Raw genomic sequence first — 11,473 nt, 5'->3', positions numbered from 1 at the left:
AGTCATCTCGAATTGTCCTGACCAGTTTGTAGTCCAAAGTCAATCTTTCCGTGGTGCTAATGGCTTTACCATAGTCCACATGAATTCATCTTTGTTGGGTCCCATCATCCTTTTGAAGATTTAAAAGTTGGCGTTAGGCATGTTCAATGGTTCTCTGAAGACTTTTTTTTTTTTTTTTTTTTTTTGTGCCTCCTCTGTGGTTTGGAGCAATCACAGTTCAGCTGAGATTCATGCGGAGGAGGACTCAGAAGCTTCCGGCCTGAGGAAACAAGATCACCTGAGGAACTAGCAAGGTGAGATAGCTGTGCCTTGTTCTGTTTCTCTTATCTTTCAGCATTCACCCCAATAACTGGCCTCGGGTTTGGTTTTATTAATAAGACTCTTTAAGATTCCTACTACATCTGGTGCCCAACGTGGGGCTCGAACCCACAACCCTGAGATTAAGAGTCTCATGCTCTACCGACTGAGCTAGCCGGGCCTGGCCCAGTTAGGACAAATCTCTCTTACCTGCCAGTCCCACAGTCGCTCAGACCCAACCAAGTAAACACATAGAAACTTATATTGCTTACAAACTGTATGGCTGTGGCAGGTTTCTTGTTATCTACTTCTTCTATCTTAAATTAACCCATTTCTATTAATCTATACTTTGCCACGTGGCTTGTGGCTTACCAGTGTCTTTACATGTTGCTTGTCATGGCGGTGGCTGGCAGTCTCTCTCCCCAGCCTTCTACTTCCCAGAATTCTCTTCTCTCTTGTCCCACCTATACTTCCTGCCTGGCCCCTGGCCAATCAGAACTTTATTTACACAGAGCGATATCCACAGCAATGTAGCACAGGAAAGGAACAAGGGATTATTTTTTTTAAAGATGTCTTTAATAGAATTTTACAAGGGAAGTTATTTTACTGACCCCAACTGACCAAGAATAACACTCAAACCTTAGACAGATGTCACTAGCCTATATTCCACATTGCTTCCAATGTTTACGAGAGATATTTGTTTTGATGTGTTGACTACTTTCAGTAAGCGATTGTCACAGCACATACATACATTGTTTCCTGTCACAGATTTGGAACAGTCTTTAACTTATAATTAAAGCTATGCATTTAGCTTACATTGAAAATGCTGACTGCATGGGAAATCCAAGGCATGGGAAAATTGGTTACAATTTGCTCTTAAATCAGACTAAACTTATTCAGGCTGAGTTCACAGTAGGTTATTGGGGGTTATGTAAATAATCTAAAGGTATATTACTAACTTTGTAGCAAGATATGGCAAAACATTTGTTCTCTTTGAAGACAAGAGATATTTTTAGAGAAATATATCATCAAAATTAAGTTTGGGGATATTATGAAAAACATGAGGATAGATATCGAGCTAGAAAGATAACTGCCTAATTATGTGTTGATAGTAGAATATTCAAAATGATGTTATACTTTCATCATTTTCTTACAAAACTTTGGTCTATTATAGACTGCAAAGTATCCCTCATCATGAGAGGTAAAATTATCTAAACAAGTATATTGGAAGGAAAGATGCTTCAGTTAAAAAAAAAGAAGATATTTTATTATCTAAGTCTATAAAAATAAAATGGTTTAGATAAAGATTTTAAAAAAACCCTTACTGCCAGGCAGTGGTGGCACATGCCTTTAATCCCAGCACTCAGGAGGCAGAGGCAGGTGGATCTTTATGAGTCTGAGGCCAGCCTGGTCTACAGAGTGTGATCCAGGAAAGGCACAAAGGTACACAGAGAAACCCTGTCTCAAAAAACCAAAACCAAAACCAAACCAAACCAAAACAAAACAAAAACTTACTGATAAGGATTTTATAATCTTTACTTGGAACATTCTGGATATGAAAGACATACTGCTCATAGCTACTAGAGAAATGTAAGCACTATAGTAGTCTTGAAAACACAGTAGGTTTAAAGAAAATTCTTATAGCTTAGAAAAAATTTAAATGAAGCTAATTTTGAGTATTAAAGAAAAAATTATCTGGGCAGAGGAAGGCAGATCTCTGAGTTTGAGGCCAGTCTGGTCTACAGAATGTGTTCTAGGACAGCCAGAGCTACACAGAGAAACCCTGTTTCAAAAAACCAAAAACCAAAACCAAAACCAACCAATCAAACATCAAACAAAGAACCAAACAACAAAACAAAAATAAAGAAGAATGCTGTGGCCAATCTGTATGTTGTGAAAGTGTGTTGCTCTGATTTGTTGATAAAGAAAATGCGGATCGACCAGTAGCCAGGTAGGAAGTATAGGCAGCATAAGCAGATAAAGAGAATTCTGGGAAGAGGAAGGCTGAGTCAGTAGTCACCAGCCAGACACAGAGGAAGCAAGACAACAAGGCAGAACTGAGAAAAGGTACCAAGCCACATGGATAAACATAAATAAGAATTTATGGGTTAATTTAAGTGTAAGAGCTAGTCAGTAATAAGCCTGAGCTAATGGCCATACAGTTTGTAATTAATATAAGCCTATTGAATTAGAAAATACTCATCTCCAGAAATGAAGCTGTAGAAAATAACAAAAGAAGTAAAAGCATAGGAAATAGAAATAGTAAAGACACAGTGAGGTCAAATCTCTGGGCACTGTGATGCTTACAAATCCAGCTGATCTCTTCTAGAGGTCAGGCAGCATGGAGAGACTTGAAGAAAGATCTCGTCCTTACCTGTTGGCTGCAGAAGACACTTGCAAGGGGCTAGGAAGAAAGCTAAGTGGGTAGAGATGCCTGCCACTGGAGTTGAGCATTTGAGTTTGATTTCAGAGCCCTGCGTGGAGGAAGGAGAGAGCCTGCTCCCACTGGCTGTGCTCTTTGGCCTCTATACATGCACTGTGGCACACACCCACCCTCCCACAGCCTACCCCACACTAAATGTTAAAACGAAGAAGATATTTGAAGAGCTTTCACAGTAGACAGGACCCCCAACAGCAGAGAGAAACACAGATTAAAGACTAGAAGATGAAATCGGGCAAACATCTTCAGCTGTGCCCATCAGAGTGAACTTTAAGAATAGTCTACTTCTACCCAGGAGCCAAGGTGCTGTGCAGATACAAGAGCCTGCAAGGTGTCTTCTGCAGAAGTCAGTGCTGGAGGATAAGGGAATTCTCCAACAGCCATTAATACAGCAGCCAGAGTGACAGAAGTCTCTGAAAAAGCAGAAATATGATAAATGTAGGATAAAGGGAAAAATGCTGTGCAAACAGGCGGATTTGTAAATGATTTTTAGAACATTGTTCATGCTGACACTTTGGTTGGTGCTACTCTAGCTCTCAATACAGACCACCTCACCTTTGGTCACTTAGATGGGATCCATTCCTTCCAGGGAAGCTAACAATTTTGCATCAGGCACCAGCTAAGCATCTCCCTATTCAACTCAATTTTGGGTCTATTTCTCTGGAATTTTTTTTTTTAATCAGACATTAGATCTCAAGGGCACAGATTCACAAGACTGTTTGCAGTTTATGATACCAGCCTCAAGTGGTAGGTTCTTACATAATCATGACTGATTATAATCATGGGTTCCCATAACATCTCCCTTCAATGTTGTTAATTTGTGGGAGGATGTCAGAGAGCTTAGGAAACAAATTTGCTTATGTTTACTGGTCTATCATAAAGGATATTATAAACAATGCAAATGAATAATCAGATGACACTTCAATGCCTTCTTTCTCATCATACTCCTGGGGTACCCACATGCTCAGATATATGGAAACTCATCAGAACTCACTGGCCAATGGTGGCCAACTCACCCCTCTGTGTGCCTTTGCTGTCTAGATGATGAGAGGGGAGCTGACATTCTAAGCATGGTGTGATTCTTTGTATGTATATTCCCCATCCTGAAGCATCATGGGGGCTTCCACCTGCTAGTCACTAGCACAGAGGAAATTTGAGGACGGTGTGAGATCCATTTCAAGCAGATCAAATAAATATTTTGTGACAGTGCAGCTATCATTCCTTTCTCAGAGAGAGAGAGAGAGAGAGAGAGAGAGAGAGAGAGAGAGAGAGAGAGAGAGAGAGAACAAGCAGTGGCTGCCATTTTTCTGAGTCCATGTAATTCAGAACTGAGGGACAAGCATGTAGGAGTCAGAAGGGCAAGAGTAAGATCACAGAGGCAGAACCTGAAGCTAGACCTTCTGATACTCATAGAGGACTGCAGAAGGACCATACCATAGAAATACAGAGACCATTAGACCATTTCAGTATCAAAGTGTTTCCAGTGGCAACATTGAGCTGAATGTCAACCTGGGATGCCCAAACAATAAAAAAAACATTTTTTTAAAAAAAGAACCTCCTTGAAAATCAAAGCCTGAAATTGATGCCTTTCTATTTTTCTTACATTTTTGCTGACTAAACTAAGACTGGCTATTTAATGGAGAAAACTTTGTTATTGCATAAGAATTTGTATGAGATTTGAAAACTGCCACAATGTTCATTTGGCTCTTGGATTAGATTCTTCAATTTTTGAATCTGTACTTTTTTTATCAGTAAGCTAATTATGGAATCAGTGTTATTATTTGTGTCTTGACACCAAGTTTCATCTGTTCCAAGACTTTTAAAGTTGGTCTTCTATTTATCGAAAGTAACTCATCAGGGCAAACAGTTTACAATGTTGTTTCAGTTGTGAAGGAATAAAGATGTCACACCCACATTTAAAAGAAAGAACTGAAATGTGGTGACATATTGTGTCCCCCAGTATATTGTGTGCCCTAATAAACTATTTTGGGTCAGCGAACAGAACAGCCACTAGATTAGACATAGAGGCCAGACAATGGTGGCACACACCTTTGATTCTATAATGGGGGGGGGGGCAGAGATCCATCTGGATTTCTGTGAGTTTAAGGCCATACCGGGAATAGTGCCAGGCATGGTGGCACACACCTTTAATCCCAGGACTTGAGATTTCATGTGTTTCTTGAGAAAGACACACACCTTTAATCCCAGGAAGTGATGGTAGGAAGCAGAAAGGTATATAAGGCATGAGGACCAGGAACTAGAGGTTTTTAAGCTTCTAGGCTTTTTAGCAGCAGTTCAGCTGAGATCCTTTCCAGGTGAGGACTCAGAGGATTCCAGTCTGAGGAAACAGGATCAGCTGAGGAGTTGTTGAGGTGAGGTTAGCTGTGGCTTGTTCTATCTCTCTGATCTTTCAGAGTTCACCCCAATATCTGGCTCTGGTTTTTTTCTATTAATAAGACATTTTAAGATTCGTGTAACACTGAAAAGATGATCTGTATCCTTGGACTTGATCTGTACACTTAGACTTCTCTTTGTCCCTCCTCTGGATCCTCCTGTAGGGAGAATGAGAATGTGACAGGATCTTTTTGTAGAGAGTTGCATTTTCTTTTCTTAAAGCAATACAGTACTAAATAAAACATGAGTTTTGTTTTGTTTTTTTTTTAAATCAAATATAGCAACCACATAAGATGAAAATCAAGCCAACAGGAGTTTGCATGTCAAAAACCTTTAGACACAGGAAATACTTTAATCCCAATTCTTCATTATGTGGGATCAATGCTGTTAAAATCAATTTGTTGTTTTCTCTCAGAAGAATCCAGGAGCTTAGTAAAATCTGGTGTGGAGATGTATGCCTGTAACACAGCTCTCAGGAGGCTAAGCAAGAAATTCTCAGGGTTTGAGATCATCTTGGGATACACAGACTATTTCAAAAGGGTGGAGGGCTAGTCCTATTGTGCTTCACTTTCCCCCAGAGACTTCCCATTCTGTTTTGGTATTTCCATGGTACTGTCAATGATCATGGTGTTGTGAATGATGTGCTTGTATCAGCTGCACTTATTTTTTTTTTTAGAACTGATTTGTAAAAAAAAAAAAATTGCTTGCAACAAGAAATTGGTGTTAATTCTAAGGCAGGGTCTTTTTTAAAAAATAATTTCTTTAATTTTTATTTTTGAGATTATAATTACAAAATTCTCCTTCCCCCTCTTCCTCTCCAAATTCTTTGTTTTTCACTAATTGTTATTGGATGTGTACATGTGTATGTATACACATATACATACATATATATATATATATATATATATATATATATATATATATATATATATTCCTAAATACATTAATATAATCTGCCCAGTCTGTATGATGTTATCTGCATGTGTGTTTTCAGGGCTGACCATTTGCTATTGGAGAACCAATTATTGTGCTCTTCCCTGGAGAAGACTGTTTCTCCCTGTCTCAGCATGTCTTAGCTGCCTGTAGTTCTTTGTGTAGGGCTGAGGCCTCTTGGGCTTTCCCCTGCCCAGGTTGACATGTTTATTGGTGTTGTCCTTGTTCAGCTCATGTTTCCGTTTGTATTTGTCAATCAAAGTTAGAAAAATCCAGCTGATATATACACTTTGATAAAGTGATTTGTTTCATTACTCTGTGAATTATCTTAAGAATTTTATTTAAATGAAAATAACCAAGACACATAGTTCTTTTAAAGATGTAGGAAAACACCTAAATTGCAAAGTCTCACCAATATGACGTAAGTGGTTTTTTTTTTTTCCCCCGGCTTTAAAAGAAGTTTAGGTTGAAATGGAGAGCAAGAGGTATGTATAATGAATCAGTCCTAGTCAATGTGTGGTACCACCCATCATTAGTCATCTCAGCTCCAATCCTGCAGATGATGCATCCTATGCAGTGGTCTGATAATCTCAGTTGCATTCTGTTACCTCTGAGAGTGTGGCCTCACACTTATGCATAATTGCCCTAGACTAGAGGGGGTGGTCCTTCCTGTATGGTTTGCTTTTCTGTTGTTCAACATGACCCAGGAGGAAAGGCTAAGAACAACAAAATCTTCTTCCTCCAGACAAAGTACATACACAAAGAAAAGTCAGAGACATCAGGCTGTCATACAGTTTTCAGTTCCCTTTTGGTCCCATAGAAGAAGTTAGGGCTTTAAGGCAAAAGTATCTGTTTCAGAGTCATAGACAATATGCTAAGAGATTTCAAAGACGTGAAGAACTCATGCTTCTTCCTTTAGACAACAAGGCACAGCCCATTGCATTCATGTTAACTGCTTTTATCCAAGAGGAAAACAAAAACTTAAGTCTTTTTGCTAAGCAGGAAGCAACAACTTGGATCCAGGCACCTGATTGTCATTTACATAGGAAGAAAGAAACAGGGAATCAATTGCTATTGTGTTCACATTGGAAAGAAATGGCTCCAAGGTACCTAAGAAGGATATTTCTGATATGCAAACCAAGCTGGAGACTCATTTATCTTTCTAAAGAATACACACACACCTCAAAGAGACAGAGAAATAATTTTTTTTTAAGTTTTCTTTAGAATAAAATCAAAAGAAAAGGTAGAGCAAGCAAATTCTTCTTTTTCATTGCATGGGAGATTTAAAAATGATTTAAGTTTACTTACTGTTTAAGTGTGTGTGTGCCACACTGCATTTGTGGGAGTCAGAGGATAATTTTATGGAACTGGTTCTCTCTTTTACCTTCACTTGGTTTCTGGGGGTCACACTCAGATCCTCAGACTTGCATAGCAAGCGTCCTTACTGCTGAGACATCTTGCTGCCCCCATGGAATATTGTTGTTAGGGATTTGTATTAACCCCTTTAAACCATATAACATTCTTGAAATCTACTTTCTACTACTTTTAAATCACTTTAAATAGAACCAATGTGATGGATTTTAATTGTATTTTACTGTGAGCAGCAGAAAGATATGTGAATCAAGGACTTTCCTGATAGAAGAAAGCCTCTATGTTTTTTGAGAATGAATGCTTTATGTCTCATAAAAAAATCCCATTTCAAATAAGTAGCCTGTTTTATTTATTTATTTTGTTATTCATCTATTTATTTTATTTTACAAAATTAATTATTTTAATTTTTGGAAATTATAATTACAGTATTTCTTTTTCTTTTTCTCTATCCACATACACCAATATACCCATCCTTGCTTTTTTACAAATCCTTTATGTACATATGTGTATATGTATGTACATACATATTTATGAAGACAGATTTATTTTCATTGTCTCTAATTATGTGTACTCTTGTGTCTGTGTGAATGTATGCACATGCATGTGCTTGCCTCTAGAGCCCACAGGTGTTGGAGCCCCTGGAGCTGAAGTTACAGATGGTTGTGAGCTACTGGATGTGGATGCTGGGAACCAAGTTCATATCCTGTGCAAGAACAGTACACACTCCTTACAGCTGAGCCATCTCTCCAGCCCCATAACCTGTTTCTTCAAAGGAAAATAATAAGAGTCAGATGTAAGTCTGAGGTCATGGAACAACTTCAAAAACTTCAAATGAGTGAGATTCAGTTGGTAATCATGAAAACTTTATATTCAGAGGTATTTCTTTATTCCAACTGTGCTCACATTACACAGTTAGGCTTCAAAGCTCCAATGGACACATTTCCTTCAAGAAAAGCCATATAGAGAGGCCTTTCTTTCACTACTTCATGGGTATTTTGAGAGTAGACTGTGTGTAAATCACTATATTCAGCCTGGATGAAGATTTAGTAAGAAAAAGAACTGGATGCTTAAATGTTCTAAGACTACCATTATATATTGTTCAGGGAGTCAGGGAGAAAAAATTTGCATTTATATAATGAATTCTAAACAAATACGAATTCATTTGGAAACCTGTTAATGGATATTCATGTGTTTCCACATTTGAAAGTAGCTTTGTTTTCCACATTACACAACTGTCCCCTGAGGTGATCATTTCCAGTACTGCCTGGGCAAAGATGTGAATTTTTGGTGCTGTGGAACTAGAGACTTGGAACAAGCAGCTTACGTGGCAGATGAGATTGTCTAGATTCCGGCAGCATTGTCTGTTTTCAGAATTTTGTTTGTTATTTATTTTTTTTTTCTGTGTGAATACTTGTGAAGATGCTTAGTTTTTGAGTTCAGGGTCAGCTTGTGTTCACAATATTTTCATGATAGAGGAGACGAACTCTTCCTTCACAGGCTGATAAACTCATGGTTGCCGTGAAAGACAGATTATCATGAGAACATGTGAGCTCACTTAATAGAAGTTTATGAAGCACACAGTCCTTCGTAAGGAAACAAAGACAAAAGGAAACAGGACTACCTCTGTGTTTTTGTCCCTGGAATCTCAGTCTGGCTGCCCCCAGGCTCCCTGATCCTTGTGATCTCACTAGAAAGAATTCAGATGAGACGCATGGATGGCAAAGTAGAAGAGAAGCCGAGCTTATTAAGAAGCAAGGTGGAACACTTCCAGTGTGTGAAATTGGACAATCTACATTTCAGGCAGACTTGTTTTTCTCATGTCTCTAGAATGAACAGCTTTTCCTGAGGTGCTTTTTCCTATCTAGGTGATTGACAGTTCAAATTTAATTGATCCATATGTCAGGGACAGGCAATATTACATCTTGTTCCTTATCTGAAAGTTTCCTGATAGATAGCAATATTCGTATGTTTAGGGTTCCTGGAGCCAGGTTTTAGATAGCTGTCTACTTTCCAGGTATTTCAGGATGTAAAATCTCTTATGGCCAGCACTACATCTTAGGTCTCATTCCTTTGAACAAAAATTAGAGTCTTGATGTTCTAGTTCCTCGTTTTACCAGCTGCTTTTTATGAGATAAGGTGCCAGCCCCAAAGCCCTAAATTTTGTCTCATTAGTTATCTGACACTTTGATGTTAGATTTGGTCAGTTCTGCACAAAGCTCTGTTTGTTCAGTTTCTTCTCTATGTTCTTGTGTTTTCAGAGACAAGCACTTTCTTTTCCTCTGGTAGAGTTAGCACCTTTCACGTTTAGATCTTGTAGATCTTCGAATGTGGTCAGCTAGGTTTTGCTACAGGGGATTTCATATAAAAGCCCCAGCTCTGGGAGTCCTAATAAGTATAGCCTGGTTCAGCGACTCATAACATCAGTTAAAGAGACAAGTAGTAGAGAAGAGAAGAGGAAGGGTTTAAACGAAGTGGCTGCTTTGGGAAAAACAAATAATGGGCTTTGGTAATTGAAGTGCATCTCTGGGATACTATCATCTGCTTTTAGGTCTAAATAGAAGAAGAATCGGGCCAGGGAGCCAAGAGTTAATCATAGCTAAACAATCTTGTTCAAAGTGAGGTCTGGTTAATTATTATCTCAGCTCTGGTTCTACAAGATGGTTCAAAACAAGTCTCAGAGGGGACAAGCAAGCTCCCATGAGATGATTGTTTTGGAGTGACCACATCACAGTAGGATTTGTCTGTGAAGATCTGCTGTTTCTAGAATTTAGGGGGATGTGTTTCTAGTGCATGATCAACACCCCAGTCTTCAGGTGAAGCTGCTGAAGTTATGAGTGCCTCCCTAAGCAAAGCACGAAACAGAGACCAGAGGAAAGTTAAAACAAGCTTTAAAGAGGTGGAAGCAAGAACATCAATTACAGTTACAAAGGTACCCAGGGGAAAAGGACAAAGGGTCACTTTCCTGAATCTTGAGCTCTTTATAGTTTCTGTTGAAGGTTAGGGTGGAGTCAGGGAGCACTAAAAACTTTAGGTACAGAAAGATGCCCAGAAGCAAGAGGTGAAACCAAACAAGTGAAGAACACCAATGTTTCTCTAGGACCTCCTTATTTCTGCGTTTCCAGAAGTGCTGCCCATTCTGGAGGAGGAGATTTCCCCTTAAGTGATCCTTCCAGGAAATATCATTACAGTCCCATCCAGAAGTGTATCTCTCAGTTGATTCTGGATCCAGTGACAATCAAGATTATTCATCACAAAGGGTTGAGGTAGGCTAGACAGACATCCCTGGAGTGACTAACATGTCTATGTGCCGAGTTAAGCAGGAATCTAACTCAATCTTAAGACAGAGGAGACTGATACAAAATGAAGGCAGATGATCCTGTTTTTGGTTACTTTGTGGATTTGTCCCATGATGTTTTCTGGGGAAATATGAACAAATGTATTTGCAACCCAAATAGGGCATCAATAACAGACGGAAGGAGCTATTAAAGCTTGCTTGATCTCTGATTTACAAGTGTTCTGTTCTCATCAGGTTACAGCCTATGTGAGATTTGGCTTAAAGGTACCTTTCTGTTCTTTTATGTCTGGTTTATTTTCAAAGCTCTTGTTAGCCTGGGTAGCAGGGCCTCCATTCCCAGTGACAGTCCATTGGCATGTTCTGACAAGCGAGTGTAGTTTTAGGAAGATGGTGCCATAAAAGACAAATTTGAAACTGATGAAATAAAAGGATAAGTGGCCTTCCATAGGAAAGATGTGGAGGAGTTAGACTATGGTAGTGGATGGTATACAGAGAGGAGTGGACTCATGAGACATGCTTGGGATTCAAAACAATGTGGTAAGGGAGAAGATTGTGTATGATTCATATTTTTGACCTGCTGAACTGGGCAGATGGTGAGGTAATATAACAAAATAAGAGCAAGTTCAGATGAGGAGGGAAATATATGCACTGTGTACACCAATGGGGTCTTCGACAGCCCTGCCTGAACCTTTCTTTGTTATGACATCCACAGAGAATTATAATGTGATGCCTTAGATAAAAGA

At 38.9% G+C, this 11,473-nt stretch overlaps 1 non-coding gene across 1 annotated transcript; it reads right to left on the bottom strand.

Moving 5' to 3' along the window:
• Nucleotides 1-405: 405 nt before the first annotated feature.
• On the bottom strand, nucleotides 406-478 carry Trnak-cuu. Its single transcript has one exon. It is a non-coding gene; the product is annotated as a tRNA-Lys (tRNA).
• Nucleotides 479-11,473: the final 10,995 nt, after the last annotated feature.

Source organism: Onychomys torridus, chromosome 4 (genome assembly GCF_903995425.1).
Source record: "Onychomys torridus chromosome 4, mOncTor1.1, whole genome shotgun sequence".
Taxonomy (NCBI): Eukaryota; Metazoa; Chordata; class Mammalia; order Rodentia; family Cricetidae; genus Onychomys; species Onychomys torridus.
The sequence above is the reverse complement of the archived record's forward strand: the minus strand, read 5'-3'. Positions and strand labels throughout refer to the sequence as shown.